This window comes from Sus scrofa, chromosome 15, assembly GCF_054392235.1.
Source record: "Sus scrofa isolate SSC_HxYL_T2T_F1_AM1 chromosome 15, Sscrofa_HxYL_maternal_Yorkshire_Landrace_v2.0, whole genome shotgun sequence".
Lineage (NCBI taxonomy): Eukaryota > Metazoa > Chordata > Mammalia > Artiodactyla > Suidae > Sus > Sus scrofa.
Genome location: NC_139397.1, coordinates 146,527,677 through 146,543,859, shown reverse-complemented (window position 1 = coordinate 146,543,859; position 16,183 = coordinate 146,527,677). Strand labels below are relative to the sequence as shown.

Sequence of the window (16,183 nt, the reverse complement as noted above, 5' to 3'; positions counted from 1 at the left end):
GCTCGGGATTGGCGTAAAGGCGGCGCGGGCTCTGATTGGAGGAAGCGGGGTCACGAGGACAGAGTACCCTTCCGGCTGTGTTCTGCCCGGGCCAAGTCTTGGGTGGCGGCTGGCTGGGAGCGTGCCCCCGCCTGTGGGCGCCAGTGAGCTGCTGCAGACTCCTCCTGGGCGTCCAGTCCAGGTCTGCAGCGTGTGGTTTCCCGCAGGGCTCCGAATGGGCGGGGCCCTACACCAGCGATAGCCTTAAAGGGAGGAGAACTCTTTAGGGACTGCGCTGTGAGGATTAATTTGGGACGTGATGGTTAAAGGTTCTGGCTTGAGACTCTTTGTTTGCGTTGTTAATTTTGAAGGAGGTAGAAATTGAAGCTGGTCCAGTTAACGCTGGGTTCTCAGTCTGGAGAGGTAAAGACGCTTGTTTTTTAGGTACAGATTTTATTCTGCTGTGGGGCTTTTTTTGGCCCTGTGTGCTTTTGAGCAGTCAGTAGTGGAAGTACTCATTTTTGAGAACATAATAGTTCTTTGAAAACGCGTGGTGCAGGGAGCAGAATGAGAGGAAAAGGGAGGAATTCCTGTTTGAAGAGTTTCCATTTCTAGATCATGGCAAAAGATGAAGTATGGGAGACTTTACCTACAACATACACCAAAATTATCTTCGCAGTGTATTTTGATATTAGCTGGTGTGAGGAAAAGATCCCAAATGAATCTTTTAGGATGAGGCCCAACACGAATTTATTGCAAATGAAAACTTAACTGCAAATACTAGAGGCAAAAGGTGCATGGCATGGAGTTCCCGTTGTGGCTCAGTGGGTTACGAACCTGACTAGTTTCCATGAGGATGTGGGTTTGATCCTTGGCCCTGCTTAGTGGGTTAAGGATCCGGCATTGCTTTGAGCTGTGTCGTGTAGGGCACAAACGAGGTCCAGTGTTGATGTTTCTGTAGTGTAGGCTGGCAGCTACAGCTCAGATTCAGCCCCTAGCCTAGAGACCTCCATATGCCACAGGTGCGGCCCTAAAAGGACGACAAAAAAAAAAAAAGCACAGCATGGAATGCTGAAGGGCCTATGATGTGCCTAATAATCTTGTCCATTTTAAGCAGGAAAAAAAAATCGAGACGAACCGAAGAAGATGAGTCTTTCCCCGAAGGAGATAGAAGATGGGGAAGATGAAATGTTAGAAGGTAAGAACAACGGCCGTAGGGATGAGGTAACTATGTACAGTGCGGAGCAGAATAACTTAGTAATGTCAGCTGTCAAAATCCAGAGTAAAGCAGTTAAACTGTGCTGTTTAACCTGGAAGGTGGTATCGTGAACACTTTCCAACTAATTGTACAGGCCCACCCTAAACTTGATACCAAAATCTGACAGGATCATTTTTAGAAAAGAAAATGACAAACCAGTGCCATGAGTGTAGATGCAAAAATTCCAAACAAAATATCAACGCATCGAATATCAGTGTTGTGTAAAAAAAAAGAACAATACCTGTGCCCAAGTGTGGTTTGTTTTGGGAATGCAAGTGTTTTGTGTTCGAAACGTGATATTGACTGTCTGGAAATACTGGGTTTGAGAGGACATCTCTTGATTCTTAAAATTGTTTCATTCAATTCCATGAGTTTGTGTGCCTCCCAAATATAGATTTCCACATTTATTTTTTTTTTTTTGACAAATATTTGGGTCCTTAGTATGTTTTGCTTCTGGCTGGGAGCCTTTGTATAGTATTTGAATGTAGATGGGTTTGGAGTTCCTGTTGAGGCTCAGCAGTGACAAATCTGACTAGTATCCATGAGGACTCAGGTTCAATCCCTGGCCCCACTCAGTGTGTCAAAGATCTGGTGTTGCCATGAGCTGTGGCCTAGGCAGGCAGCTGCAGCTCTGATTTGACGACTAGCCTGGGAACTTCCACATGCCACAGGTGCGGCCCTTAAAAAAATATATATATACACATATATAGATAGGTAGGTTTAAGATGAGTCCTGAAAGAATTGAGATGGGTGAATGGATTCACAGTTAATGACGATTGAAAGCTTCACCTGTGATGGGCCTTTGTACATTATGTCATTTCATCATCACAGCGACCCAGTTATCATCATTAGCTCCATTTTACAGACCGGAAAACAGATTTAGTCACTGACTAACTTGCTCACGGTTTCATAACTAATACGTGCCAATGCCTGGATTATGCAGTTGGTTCTGCCGGATCCAAAGCCTCTACTCTTCCCTGGTTCCTTTCTTAGCCTTCACCCAAATTTTTGGAGGGGCAGATAGCATGTATTTATTGTCTACTTTGAGCAGCTAGTTGTGTGGCAGAAACTTCAAAACTACCCAACAGGATCGGCGGCATCTTGGGAGCTTGGGAGTGCTGGGACGCAGGTTTGATCCCTAGTCCGGCACAGTGGGTTAAGGATCCAGTGTTGCCACAGCTATGGCTTTTAGGTTGCAACTGAGGCTCAAATCTGATCCCTGGCCTGGGAACTCGATATGCCACAGAGTGGCCAAAAAAGAAGGGTAAAAAAATTAAGAATTACTAGGCTGAATATGTTAGTCAAAAGTAATTCATCTAGGGGTGATTGGGGGGAATGGGTGAAACAGGGGATTGAGAGGTACAAAGTATCAGTTATAAAGTAAGTCACAGGGAATATAACATACAGTACAAGAAATACAGTCACTAATATTGTAATAACTTTGTACGGTGTTTAATCTAAAAAATATAGGATCACTGTGGTACATCTGAAACTAACAATATTGTACAATAATACTTCAAAAAAGTAAATTATCCATACATACCTTTTGATTTTAATTAATTTATTATTATTTTTTTAAATTTATTTTTTGTCTTTTTGCCTTTTCTAGGGCCACTCCCGTAGCATGTGGAGGTTCCCAGGCTAGGGGTCGAATCAGAGCTGTAGCCACTGGCCTACGCCAGAGTCATGGCAACACGGGATCTGAGCCACATCTGCGACTTACACCACAGCTCATGGCAGCACTGGATCCTTAACCCACTGAGCGAGGCCAGGGATCGAATCCGCAACCTCATGGTTCCTAGTCAGATTCGTTAACCACTGTGCCACAACGGGAACGCCGATATCTTTTGATTTTAATTTAAAACATGTTGAATATGTATTCATTTGAGGGAGTTCCCGACATGGCTCAGTGGTTAATGAATCCGACTAGGAACCATGAGGTTGCAGGTTCGATCCCTGGCCTTGCTCAGTGGGTTGAGGATCTGTCATTGCTGTGAGCTGTGGTGTAGGTTGCAGACGTGGCTCAGATCCTGTGTTGCTGTGGCTCTGGTGTAGGCTGGTGGCTATAGCTCTGATTGGACCCCTACCCTAGCCTGGGAACCTCCATATGCCTTGGGAGCAGCCCTAGAAAAGACAAAAAAAAAAATATATATATATATATATGTATTCATTTGACAATCTTGTGATGTGGTACTAAGGCCTTGTCTTTGACTTTGAGTCCACTGTTGGAGTAGCTTATCTTCTCTGTATAAAGTAGACCCATCATGTATCTTCTACAATTTAAAATTTCTTTAGGAGTTCCCATCGTGGTGCAGCAGAAACGAATCTGACTAGGAACCATGGGGTTGCAGGTTTGATCCCTGGCCTTGCTCAGTGGGGTTAAGGATCCGGCGTTGCTGTGAGCTGTGGTGTATAGGTTGCATATGCAGCTCAGATCTGGTGTTGCTGTGGCTCTGGCGTAGGCCGGCAGCTATAGCTCCGATTAGACCCATAGCCTGGGAAACTCCATATGCCGCGGGTGCTGCCCTAAAAAGACAAAAAAGACCCCAAAAATAAAAATTAAAATAAATTAATTAAATTACATTAAATTTCTTTGTTTAGATATGGTGTTGTCCCTGCTGTGGCTCAGGTCACTGCTGTGACTTGGGTTTCATCCCTGGCCTGGGAACTTCTGCGTAATGCAGGCACGGCCAAAAAAAAAAAAAAAAAAAGTTTCTTTAAAACAAAGCAAAACTTTAAAAAAACCCGAGGAAAGCAATTTGAATATAGACTCCTACATGTTTACATTTTTTCCCCGTTCTTTTATAGTTGTTCACCCACACCTAATTTGACTGCAGTTTTTGAGTTTTATCAAGTATATCCAAAGCATTCAACTTTGTTTTCACAGATTTAATAACTTACTTGTGGTCATTTGATTGCTTTACGTGACATGTATCACATAACTGAAACTGCAACTTCCATGGTCATGTATGGGTTTGGGAACAAACACAGCTGAGGCTTATTAAAGACATACTTCAGAAGTTCCCGTCATGACTCAGTGGTTAACGAATCCGACTGGGAACCATGAGGTTGTGGGTTCGATCCCTAGCCTTGCTCAGTGGGTTAACGATCCGGCATTGCCGTGAGCTGTGGTGAAAGTCACAGACGTGGCTCAGATCCTGTGTTGCTGTGGCTGTGGTGTAGGCTGGCAGCTGCAGCTCCAACTAGACCCCTAGCCTGGGAACCTCCATATGCCGAGGGAGCGGCCCTAGAAAAGGCAAAAAGACAAAAAAAAAAAAAAAAAAAGAGAGAGAGAGAGAAATACCACCCTCCAGAGGGTTACCTTGATGTCCCTGGACAATTCTCTGGGCTTAAAGAGTCTCAGTGGTCATTTGACTTCTGTCCTCTTGACCAGAATCAGTTTTCTCGGTGAATATTATACAGCGATTGTTCCTCTCTCTGTGCTTATGAGCCAAGCAGGTTAAATGTCCCCCACGCTTACTCTTGGTGATTTTTTTTTTTGTCCTGACGGAGTCTAACATTTTAAATGGCATTGCTTCCAAAACAGTAATTCTTAGCGATGTTATTAAAATATAGTGGCAATCCTTTATTTGTTTATTTATTTATTTTGCTTGTTAGGGCCACACCTGCGGCACATGGAGGTTCCTGAGTCAGGGGTCGAATCGGAGCTGCAGCTGCCGGCCTACACCACAGCCATAGCAGCAACACCAGATTCGAGCCTCATCTGCGACCTACACCACAGCTCACAGCAATGCCGGATCCTCAACCCACTGAGCGAGGCCAGGGATGGCACCTGCATCCTTATAGATATTAGTCAGGTTCATAACCCGCTGAGCCACAGTGGGAACTCCAGTGGCATAGATTTTAAATTATTTCAAAATAAAAGGTTAAAACGACCATGAATTTTTTCTTAGATATTACTGTATAGTCAGATTTATAAGCAGTTTCTCCAAGAAACCAATTTGTCATTTTCCGTCTTAACAAGTCAGTGTGGCAGGAATTGATTAGATGAGTTTTCATTTAGATTCTGAAAAAGCAGCTGTGTATCCTTCATGGGGCAGCGGGAGAAAAGCCTTTCCACCGGGGTCAGAGGGAGGGGAGCAGTGTCACGAGGGTGATGGCAAAGGCCATGAGGAAGAGAACAGTCAGGATGACCAACCAGCTCGGCTACGTGGGGGCCAGTATGAGAGGCTTAGAGATACAAGGGGCCGGGCAGTGGATGCCTTTTAGCAACTTGAAGAATTTTTTCTAATGAATTTATAAATGCTTTAAAAAGTATTCTGGGAGTTCCCGTTGTGGCTCAGTGGTTAACGACTCCGACTAGGAACCATGAGGTTGCGGGTTTGATCCCTGGCCTAGCTCTGGGTTGGGGATCCAGTGTTGCCGTGCGCTGTGGTGTAGGTCACAGATGCGGCTCGGATCCCAAGTTGCTGTGGCTCTGGAGTAGGCCGGCAGCTACAGCTCTGATTAGACCCCTAGCCTGGGAACCTCCATGTGCTACGGGAGCGGCCCTAGAAAAGGCAAACAAACAAACGAGTATTCTGGGGAGTTCCCATTGTGGCTCAGTGGGTTAATAACCCAACTAGTATCCATGAGGATGTGGGTTCAATCCCCAGCCTCACTCAGTGGGTTAAGGATCTGGTGATGCTGTGGCCAGCAGCTGCAGCTCCAGTTCCACCCCTGGCCTGGGAACTTACATGTGCTGCAGGTGGGGCTCTAAAAAAACAAAAACAGAAACAAAAAAGTATTCTGGCCAGACCTCATGCAGGTGTCTTGTGCAGAATGGGCACGGCACAGGCGTGGCATTTGTGGACAGTGTGAAAGCTTCCACTTTGTTCATTAGTGGCATGGACAGATCATTAATCCAGTGTTTTCAGAGTTTTCTTGGTGGCATAGTGGGTTAAGGATCTGCATTGTCACCGCTGCGGCTCAGGTTGTAGCTGTGGTGCAGGTTAGTCGCTGGCCAGGGAACTTCCATATGCTGTGGGCGTGGCCAAATAATAATAAAAACAATATTCTGGCTTTTGCCCGCAGAGCCTATTAAAAAACAAAACAAAACATGATAAAGAGACAAAGGAAATGACCAAACACAAGGCCTCCCCTCAAACCAAAAAAGAGAAATTAGAAGGTAACTTCTTTGCTGTGTTTTAAAGCACAAGAGACGTGGAGAATTTCATATTGGCAAAAACCAAATCTCTGTTAGCCCAAATGATAAACAAAAGGATTTTTTTTTTTTTCGTCTTTTGACCTTTTAGGGCTGCACTCATGGCATATGAAGATTCCCAGGCTAGGGGTTGAATTGGAGCTGTAGCCACCGGCCTGCACCAGGCAACGCCAGATCTGAGCCTAGTCCATGACCTACACCACAGCTCACGGTAACACCAGATCCTTAACCCACTGAGTGAGACTAGGGATCGAACCCGGAACCTCATGGTTTCTAGTCAGATTCATCTCCTCTGTGCCACGGTGGGAACTCCACAAAGGGATTTGAATTGCAGCCTGGTGTTACAGTATCTTTTTAGCATCATTTTTTCTCAAACTGTTTGAGGTTTGGGTTTTTGTTTTTGTTTTTGTTTTTGCTTTTTAGGGCCTCCCCTGCGGCACATGGAGGTTCCCAGGCTAGGGGTCAAATCGGAGCTGTAGCTACCGGCCTACGCCACAGCACAACGTCAGATCTGACCTGCATCTGCGACCTAACCCCGCAGCTCACGGCAACACTGGATCCTTAACCCACTGAGCAAAGACAGGGATCGAACCTGTGTCCTCATGGATGCTAGTCAGATTCATTTGCTCTGAGCCGTGACGGGAACTCCGAGTTTTGCTGAGTTGAATTTCACCCTTTCTTACTTCTTTCTCATCAGAAGCATATGTCTTGGGTGTGAGCAAGTTTATTTGATGGTGCTCAGAATTTCTTAGGCAGAAATGGAAAGGTGATAATAGTTAATGATAGTAAACATTCATTGTGTGCTCTCTGTTCCAGGCATTGTTCTTAGTTCCTTATTTACGTAGTTCATTGAATCCAAAAGACAATCCTTAGGGTAATTGTTATCATTATGCCGTTTTACAAAGGACGGAATTGAGAAAAGTTAAGTGACCTGCCCAGTATCACACACTTAGCAAGTGGCCAGGTCAGGATTTGAACCCAGCACTTAGACTCCAGAGCTTATGACACAGCTTTTGCCACGTTGTTCTTCTTAACAGTTTTTATCAACCATCTTGTGAAATATTGGTTGCATTTTCAGGAAATGAAGATTCCTTTTGCATTAAAAGAAAAATATTGCTGTGATAGCCTTTGGTTTGCTAACACATTAAATGTTAGGAATGACATTTTTCTTCCAGTTCATAAATGGAATGGCTGTTTCTTTCTTCTTTTTTTTTTTAAACAGCATATAGAAGTTCCCAGGCCAGGGATTGAATTGAGCCATCACTGCGACCTACGCTGCAGCTGCAGCAACGCTGCATCCTTTAACCCACTGTGCCGGGCCAAGATGGAACCTGCGCTTCAGCACGGACCCAGCCGCTGCAATCAGATTCTTTCTTTCTTTCTTTTTTTTTTTGGCTTTTTAGGGCCACACCCATGGCATATGGAGGTTCCCAGGCTAGGGATGGAATTGGAGCCATAGCTGCCATCCTACGCCACAGCCACAGCAATGCAGGATCCTTAACCCACTGAGCAAGGCCAGAGGTCAAACCTGCATCCTCATGGATGCCAATCAGATTCCTCAACCACTGAGCCATGATGGGAACTCCTGCAGTCAGATTCTTAAACCTCTGTACCACGGCAGGAATTCCCCAATGACTATTTCTTAAAACCGAAATTCAAAAACTTGTAATTTCAAGTTTCGTTTTCCTTTTTTTTTTTCTTTTTAGGGCTGCACCTGTGACATATGGAAGTTCTCAGGCTAGGGGTCGAATCAAATATGCTTTTGCAACCCAGGCCACAGTTTGAGGCAACATCCCATCCTTAACCCACTGAGCGAGGCCGGGGATCGAACTGGCATCCTCATGGATCCTATGTCAGGTTCTTAACCCACTGAGCTGCAATAGGAACTCCAATTTCAAGTTTCATTTTCTATAGCTTTTTGTTAAATACAGGCAGTCGTTAAAGCGGGTGAGTTTGCGTTGACTCTCAGTCCTTGCCCCAGAGGAGGGCTCCTGCACTGGTAAGCTTTGGGGCCAGAGGATTCAGTGTTGTGGGGGGACTGTCCAGTTCATTGCAGGCTGTTTAGCAGCATTCCTGGATTCTGCCCCCTATAGGCTAGACATACTCCCCCAGTTGTGACTGCCAGAATGTCTCCAGATGTTGTCAGACTCAGCCCAGGTGAGAACCGCTGCTCTCTGGATGCTTCATGGCGCTGACATTGCCAGTTGGTGAAGTCTTGATTCAGATTGTAAACTTGGCAGCTGCATTTGACTCAATGCTACTTTCCGTTCTCACAGCTCGTGTGATTAACTAACCAGCAGGTGGGAGCCTCTTGATTTTACCTGTGTTTTTTGGTCTTTGTTTTTCCTTTTTTTGGCTACATCTCTGTAGGAAATTTGCTTACGTGAATTTTAAATCTGCTGATGACCAGGAAAAAACCCTGGAACTTAGTGAGACAAAGGTCCTTGGGCATGAAATTAAATTGAAGAAACCAGAGGGTGGAGTTCCCATTGTGGCACAGGGGAAACAAATCCAACTAGGAACCATGGGGTTGCAGGTTGGATCCCTGGCCTTGCTCAGTGGGTTAAAGATCTGGCGTTGCTGTGAGCTGTGGTGTAGATCTCAGACACGGCTCGGATCCTGAGTTGCTGTGGCTGTGGTTGTGGCATAGGCTGGAAGCTGTAGCTCTGATTTGACCCCTAGCTTGGGAGCCTCCATATGCCATGGAAGCGGCCCTAAAAAAAAAGCAAAAATAAAACAAAAGCAAAAACAAAACAAAAACAAAATACCACAGGTTTGGCCCTAAAAAAAAAAAAAAAAAGCAACCAGAGGGAAAGGAAACATGGAAAGGTATGCAAGCAAAGTAACTTGTTCGTGGATGCCTGTGTATCTGGAAGACTCTGTGTCAGGCAGGAATAGCACATTCTTTCTTGTTTTTTGTATTGTTGTTGTTGTTTTAGGGCCCAGCTGGCAGCATGTGGAGGTTCCCAGGCTAGGGGTTGATTTGGAGCTGCTGGCCTACGCCACAGACACGGCAACACTGGATCTGAGCCATGTCTCCGACCTACACCACAGCTCATGGCAACGCGGGATCCTTAACCCACTGAGCGAGGCCAGGGATTGAACCCACGTCTTCATGGATACTAGTCGGGTTACTGCTGAGCCACAATGGAAACTCCCACATTCTTTTTTTTAGAATTTTTACCTATTTTTATTTATTGTTATTTTTGATTGACATATACTTGATTTACAATAATTCAGGCGTATCGCAAAGTGGTTCTTTTGTGTGTGTATATATATATGTAATTTTTCAGATTCTTTTCTATTAAAAGTTATTAAAGGTTAGAAAATATTGAATATAGTTCCCTGTGCTACACAGTAGTTTCTCATTGTTATCGCTTTTACATATAGTGTGTATATCAGTTAATACCTAATTCTCAGTTTGTGCTTTCCCCACATCACAGTTTCTTTCTTTTTCAGATTCTTTGCCATTAAAAGTTACTATAAAATGCTGAATATAGTTCCCCATGCTGTATAGTAGGCCCTTGTTATCTGTTTTACATATAGTATGTGTATCTGTTAATCCCAAATTCCCAGTTTATCCCTTCTCCACATTTTCTTTTTCTTTGGTTGGGTTTTTTTGTTTGTTTGTTTGTTTGTTTTGCTTTTTAGGTCAGCACCAGGGCATATGGACGTTCCCAGGCTAAGGGGTCCAATCAGAGCTACAGCTGCCAGCCTACACCACAGCCATAGCCACGGGGGACCTCAGCCGTGTCTGCAACCTGCAGCACAGCTCACGGCAACGCTGGGTCCCTGATCCACTGAGCGAGGCCAGGGATCGAACCTTCATCCTTGTGGATACCAGTTGGGTTCGTTTCTGCTGCAGCACAAGGGGAACCCCTTATGTCTTCGTATTTGGTGCAGGCACGCCCCCGTTCCCCACAAGTCACCTACTTCCACAGCACAGACCTCCCCTGCCTGGCTCTCAGTCCCTCTGCTTGAGCTGCTTGGCTCACCTTCTCTGTCGTCATGTCCATGACTCATTCCCTGGCCACTTGCCACCCATCCATAGAGTCTCGGCCGGCGTAAAGGTCACTTCCTCAGATCGGAAGATGTTTCCCTTACCCCCAGGCTTGTCTCCGTGCTCTTCTCATTTCCCTTTTTACTCTTCCTTCCTGGCATTTACCACAGTTTGGGATTATGTGACTGTTTGTTTACTAGCCTTTTCCCCAGTGAGACTGCATTCTCGGGCGCGGAGGCCAAGTCTGTGTTCTCTCAGCCCGCACGTAGCACAGGCCCTCACCCAGACTCTGGGTTCCCATATTTGTTAAATGAAGGACTATGTGCTGTTCCCACTCTTCAACTCTTTGAGAAATATTTTTTTCCTTTTTAGAGAACGTTTGATGCGTCTGAGATCTAAATTCAGACTAAACATACTCTTTTGTGTTTATGCAGATCGAAATGCCAAAACCCTTTGATCAAGGACAGGCCTGACACAGTCACTCAGCATGAATTAATAGACGTGTTTGAGGATGTTTCGCAGATCAGATTGGTGAGCAGGGATGGGGTGAGCAGAAGGTCTGTTTTGCACCTTGTCCTAAAAAAGAATATATGTCTGTTGGATTTCATTGGATTCTCCCAAATCACTCGTGCCTGATTTTAAAGAAGGAAAGAGTAGTCATCCAGCATTTCTACTAGCAGACACAAAAAGCTTCCTAAATGGATAGCCGAAGGCTTCTAGAAAATTGTAGTGGTGTCGTAGAGAAATGAGACTTGTCTTATTTAGTACTAGATTGAAGATTGAAAGAATCCAGTTGTAGGTTATTTTCATCCTGTCTCGACAGGGCTGACTCCAGTAAAATAACATACTTGGGGATGTTCCCTGGTGGCCTAGCAATTCAGAATCCGGTGTTAGCACTGCTGTGGTTTGGGTCACTGCCGTGGCACAGGTTCGATCCCTGGCTTGGGAACTTCTGCATGCCACAGGTGTGGCCAAAGAAAAGATTGACAGTAACAAGTGTTGACAAGGATGGAGAGTAATCAGAACTGTCATTCATTGCTGATGGAGATGTAAACTGTTAAATGTAGACTTTCCTCGTGGTCCAGCCATTGTACTACAAGGTTTGTACCCCAAGAAATGAAAATGTATATCCATGCATTTCTACAAATGTTTGTATCAGATTCATTCATAATAGCCAAAAAGTGGGGACAACCCCAAACATCCATCAGCTGATGAGTGGATAAACAAAATGTAGTCATTTTCTTTCTTTCTTTCTTTTTTTTTTTTTTGTCTCTTTGCCTTTTCTAGGGCCACCTCCACGACATACGGAGGTTCCCAGGCTAGGGGTTTAATCGGAGCTGTAGCTGCCGGCCTACACCAGAGCCACAGCAACGAGGTATCCGAGCCTCGTCTGCGACCTACACCATAGCTCACTGCAACCCCGAATCCTTAGCCCACTGAGCGAGGCCAGGGATCGAACCCGCAACCCCATGGTTCCTGGTTGGATTTGTTAACCACTGAGCCATGACAGGAACTCCAAAATGTAGTCATTTTCTACAATGTGATATTATTCAGCCGTGAGAAGAAATGAAGTACTGATACTTGCTGTAACAAGGATGACTCTCACAAATACTAGGCTACACGAAAGAAGCCAGACACGAAAGATGGCCTATTTGTATAATCCCGTTTGTGTGAAATGTTCAGAACAGGCAGATCTAGAGAGACAAAGTAGTGTTGGGAATGAGGAGTGACTTCTGTGGGGGGATAACCAAAACGTCCTAAAATTGGGTCTTGGCGATGGCGGTAGAATTCTGCACATGCGCCATTGAGCACGTCCAGTGGGTGAGTTTGATGATAATGGCAATTAGATCTCAGTAGAGCTTCAAAAAAACAGTGTGTGTCAGTGTGTACATTTGCTTTAATGCATATTGCCTGTTACCTCTAAGGATAGAAACTGGGCCGGAGGAAGACTTCACCGTATCCTTTGCAGCTTTTGCGTTTCGAATCTTCAGGGCATGACTCATGCAAAAGACCAAGACCCGAAGGGCGCTAAACATCACCTCCTCTCCCTTCTCTCCTCCACCCCATCCCCACAGCTGCAGGATCGCCTGTGTCAACGGCATGTCACCAGCCGATGCCGAGAGAGCCTTGGAAGAGAAGCCAGGAACGGGGATCGGTGGGCTCGCCATGGTTCTGGACCCCGTGAATGCGAAAAGCCAAAACCGGGAAGAGGGCAGCGCCTGGAGAAGTCAGGAGGTTACAGCCCGGGAGGTGGAGCCCAGGCCGGGCCGGGGTTGTGGGCGGGGTTCCCGGGGAGGGGGCCCTGTGAGGTCAGGGGCACTTGGCACTTATAAATACAGTTCCTCCCTCACCCTCACAGTTCTGCCAAGCTAATGAGCGTTGTCCTGGTTGACCGTAACCTTGATGTCTGCGAAAGGCGTGGCACCTTGGGAGACAGCCTGTAGATCCCCCACCCCCACCCCCACCCCCTGCCCCGCTGGGGTAGCCTCTAGGATTCTGTTTGAACAAGCCCTTTAACCTGTGGTTTCAGAATTAGATATTTAATGCCCTTCAAACATTTAATTCTCTTCACGTAGATGGGTTTTTTTTTTTTCCTCTCACAGGGCGTGCGGAAGTTCTAGGCCGGGGATCAAACCCATGCCACAGCAGTAACCCAAGCCACAGCAGTGACAATGCTGAGTCCTTAACTGCTGGGCCACCCGGGAACTCCTCAAGTAGAATTTTTAAAAAGCTTAACACCAGAGAACCCCAAACCAGTGCCCTTAATCTGCATAACTTGATTGGTAGACATGGTGGCGTATACAGTATTTAGAGGAAAAAAAAAACCCAGTAGAATTTACTATGAGTATTTTTTACAGTCAAAGGGTTTTACATAAAAATCTGGATTTCTAGCTTTTGCTACATCCAAAAATGTGGTGGCCTTAGGGCCACATCCCTACGTGTCTGCAGCCATCTGGAGAGAGGCAGCTGCTTCCTCTTGGCTGTGGCATTTGCTCTGCTGGCTACAAGCCCCACCATTCTTCTGGAAGTCTTCCCCACCTCTGAAGGAGCGAGCATCATGCTGACACTTTGAAAAAAATAGTTCATTCTTTTTTCTTACAAAGCATTACTTTTTTCTTATTGGTAAAGATGACGTTTTATTTATTTTTTTGTCTTTTGTCTTTTTAGGGCTGCACCCAAGGCATATGGAGGTTCCCAGGCTAGGGGTCTCCTTGGAGCTGTAGCTGCCAGCCTACGCCACAGCCACAGCCACAGCCACAGCCACACCAGATCTGAGCCACATCTGTGACCCACACCCCAGCTCACGGCAACGCCGGATCCTTAAGATGACGTTTTAATATGTCTTATACATTTGTCTCTTTCGTAAATGGGAAAATGAACGTTAGAACAAGAATCCCACGCATTTCAAGAAAAATGGGAGAGAGCTTATTTCTTTGTGGAGCTGCAGGATGTTCCTATGCATTTAAGACGCAAACAAAGCCTGTGTGGAGAGCGTGCAACCTAAGACAGCATTATGAAGCCAGCCTTAGCAGGAGCCACGATGGATTTACAGAAAAGATACGTGATAGAAAACTCAGCGAAATGAAAGAAAGGCTGAAGCTTCACCATGATTTGCTTTTAAATGTGAGTGAAATAAGTGAGGCTGCTATGATATAGTTACTTTCTAAGTGCGAAAATTGCCTGGGCATCGAAACCCCTCGCAGACGGTGAGTTTATCAAGGACGGTCTGTTGAGCGTGGCAGAAACCATGGGCCCTGAACAGAGATAAGCGTTTGCCATTGTTAAGACTAACTGGTGATGATGCTGTGTCACAGCCCGTTGACAGTATGACCAAGAACTCGCAGGATAAGTTGCAAGTAAAAGCCAGGTCATTTGTGGCTTTCTCCATTGCGGCTCTGGAAGGCGGGCGTGGAGATCATACCCCCACGTAGCTGCATTTATTCGGGCGTCAGCAAAACTTTTGATGTGACTGAAGAACTGCTGGACGTGGTCCCCATGACAGGCACAACATCAGGAAACGAGGTGGTTTTTTTGTTTTGTTTTTGTTTTTGTTTTGTTTTTTGTCTTTTTAGCCCCCCCCCCCCCTCGCAGCATGTGGAGCTTCCCAGGCTACAGGTCCAATCAGAGCTGTAGCCACCAGCCTACACCACAGTCACAGCAACTCGGGATCCAAGCCGCGTCTGTGACCTACACCACAGCTCACGGCAACGCCGGATCCTTAACTCACTGAGTGAGGCCAGGGATCGAACCCACAACCTCATGGATGCTAGTTGGGTTTGTTAATCACTGAGCCACGACAGGAACTCCAGGAAATGAGTTATTTTTATGTGTTGAGAAAAGTCTCCAAAAATTTAACATGGACCGGTCAAAATTAGTAAGTGTTAGCACAGATGGTGATTCTGCGATGGTTGGTGTCCAAGAACGAGTTAGAAAACTGAAATCTGAAGTGTCAGGGCTTTGCCAAGACATGGAATTTAAGTCCGTGCGCAGCCTTGTCTTCCAGGAGTCACTGCGTGCTAAGAAGTTAGCATGGATCACATCACAGACGTAGTAATTTATGCCCTCCCCTGGGTACGTTCCCACAGCCCGGACCACCCAAAGTTCGGTGCTTCATTTAAGGAATCAGATGCCCGCTAGAGAAGCGCGTTCTGCTCCACGGAAGTCCCGTGGCTGAGTCATGGTGTAATCCTCCGGTAGTTTTTAAAACTATAACAAGAAACTGACTTTTTCACATCTTCTAGGGGAACATCGTGCCTCAGCTTACTAGCAAAGATGGAATCAGAGACTTCGTCTTTTGGGTTGACATTACAACACATCTGAACATGTTGGCTAGTTCTCTGCAAGGACGTTCACAAATGGTGACACAGATGTACGATTCAGTTCGCTCATTCTTAGCGAAATTGTGTCTTTGGGCATCTCATTTGGCAAGGAACAATCTGGCCCACTTTCGGACGCTGAAATTAGTGTCTGAAAATGAAAAGGATGGCCTGAACTACCTTCCCCAAATTAAGGCGTTGACTGAATTCCAGAAAAGGTTCTGACTTCAGACTTTATGAGAACGGACTAACGCTGTTCAGCTCCCCCTTCTCCGTGAATATCAATCATCTGAATGAAGACTTGCAAATGGAAGTGATTGAATTGCAGTGCAACCACCTACTGAAAGGTTGAGATGTCGGTCGGCGGCCCCCCGAGTTCTGCAGGTATCTTGGGAATGGTCACCCTAAATAGAAAAACCAGCGTGCAGGGATGCTGTCCGTGTTTGGAAACAATTGTGTTTGGAAGCAGCTGTTTTCTGCCATGAAACGAAATAAAATACTGCTCCAGGTAAAGGATTCGATGAGGAATCCCCCACTGCACGTTTTTTGCAGCACAGAAATTCACAACCTGACCTTGACTGACATCTTGGGGCATGAGAAAGGAATGTCAGGTTTTGAATTTCAAATCTGAGGAGTAATAAATTGCAAAACTTTGAAGGATTATTTCTATTTCCAAATTATATTTTTTCTTTTCTTTTTTTTCTTTTTTTTTTTTTTTGTCTTTTTGCTATTTCTTGGGCCGCTTCCGAGGCACATGAAGGTTCCCAGGCTAGGGGTCCAATCGGAGCTGTAGCCACCAGTCTACACCAGAGCCACAGCAACGCGGGATCCGAGCCGCGTCTGCAACCTACACCACAGCTCATGGCAATGCTGGATCCTTAACCCACTGAGCAAGGGCAGGGACCGAACCCGCAACCTCATGGTTCCTAGTCGGATTCATTAACCACTGCGCCATGACGGGAACT

The 16,183-nt window shown here is 45.7% G+C and overlaps 1 long non-coding RNA gene across 8 annotated transcripts; it reads left to right on the top strand.

Annotated features, from left to right (window-relative positions):
- Positions 1–54: 54 nt before the first annotated feature.
- LOC102158015 (uncharacterized) lies at positions 55–15,881 on the top strand. Of its 8 annotated transcripts, none has more exons than XR_308276.4 (5): positions 55–181; positions 1,097–1,177; positions 10,836–10,932; positions 12,477–14,025; positions 15,144–15,881. It is a non-coding gene; the product is annotated as an uncharacterized LOC102158015 (long non-coding RNA). The 8 variants fall into 8 exon arrangements; XR_014830239.1 differs by having other exon boundaries at positions 12,477–14,424; XR_001301666.3 differs by having other exon boundaries at positions 1,094–1,177; positions 12,477–14,424.
- Positions 15,882–16,183: the final 302 nt, after the last annotated feature.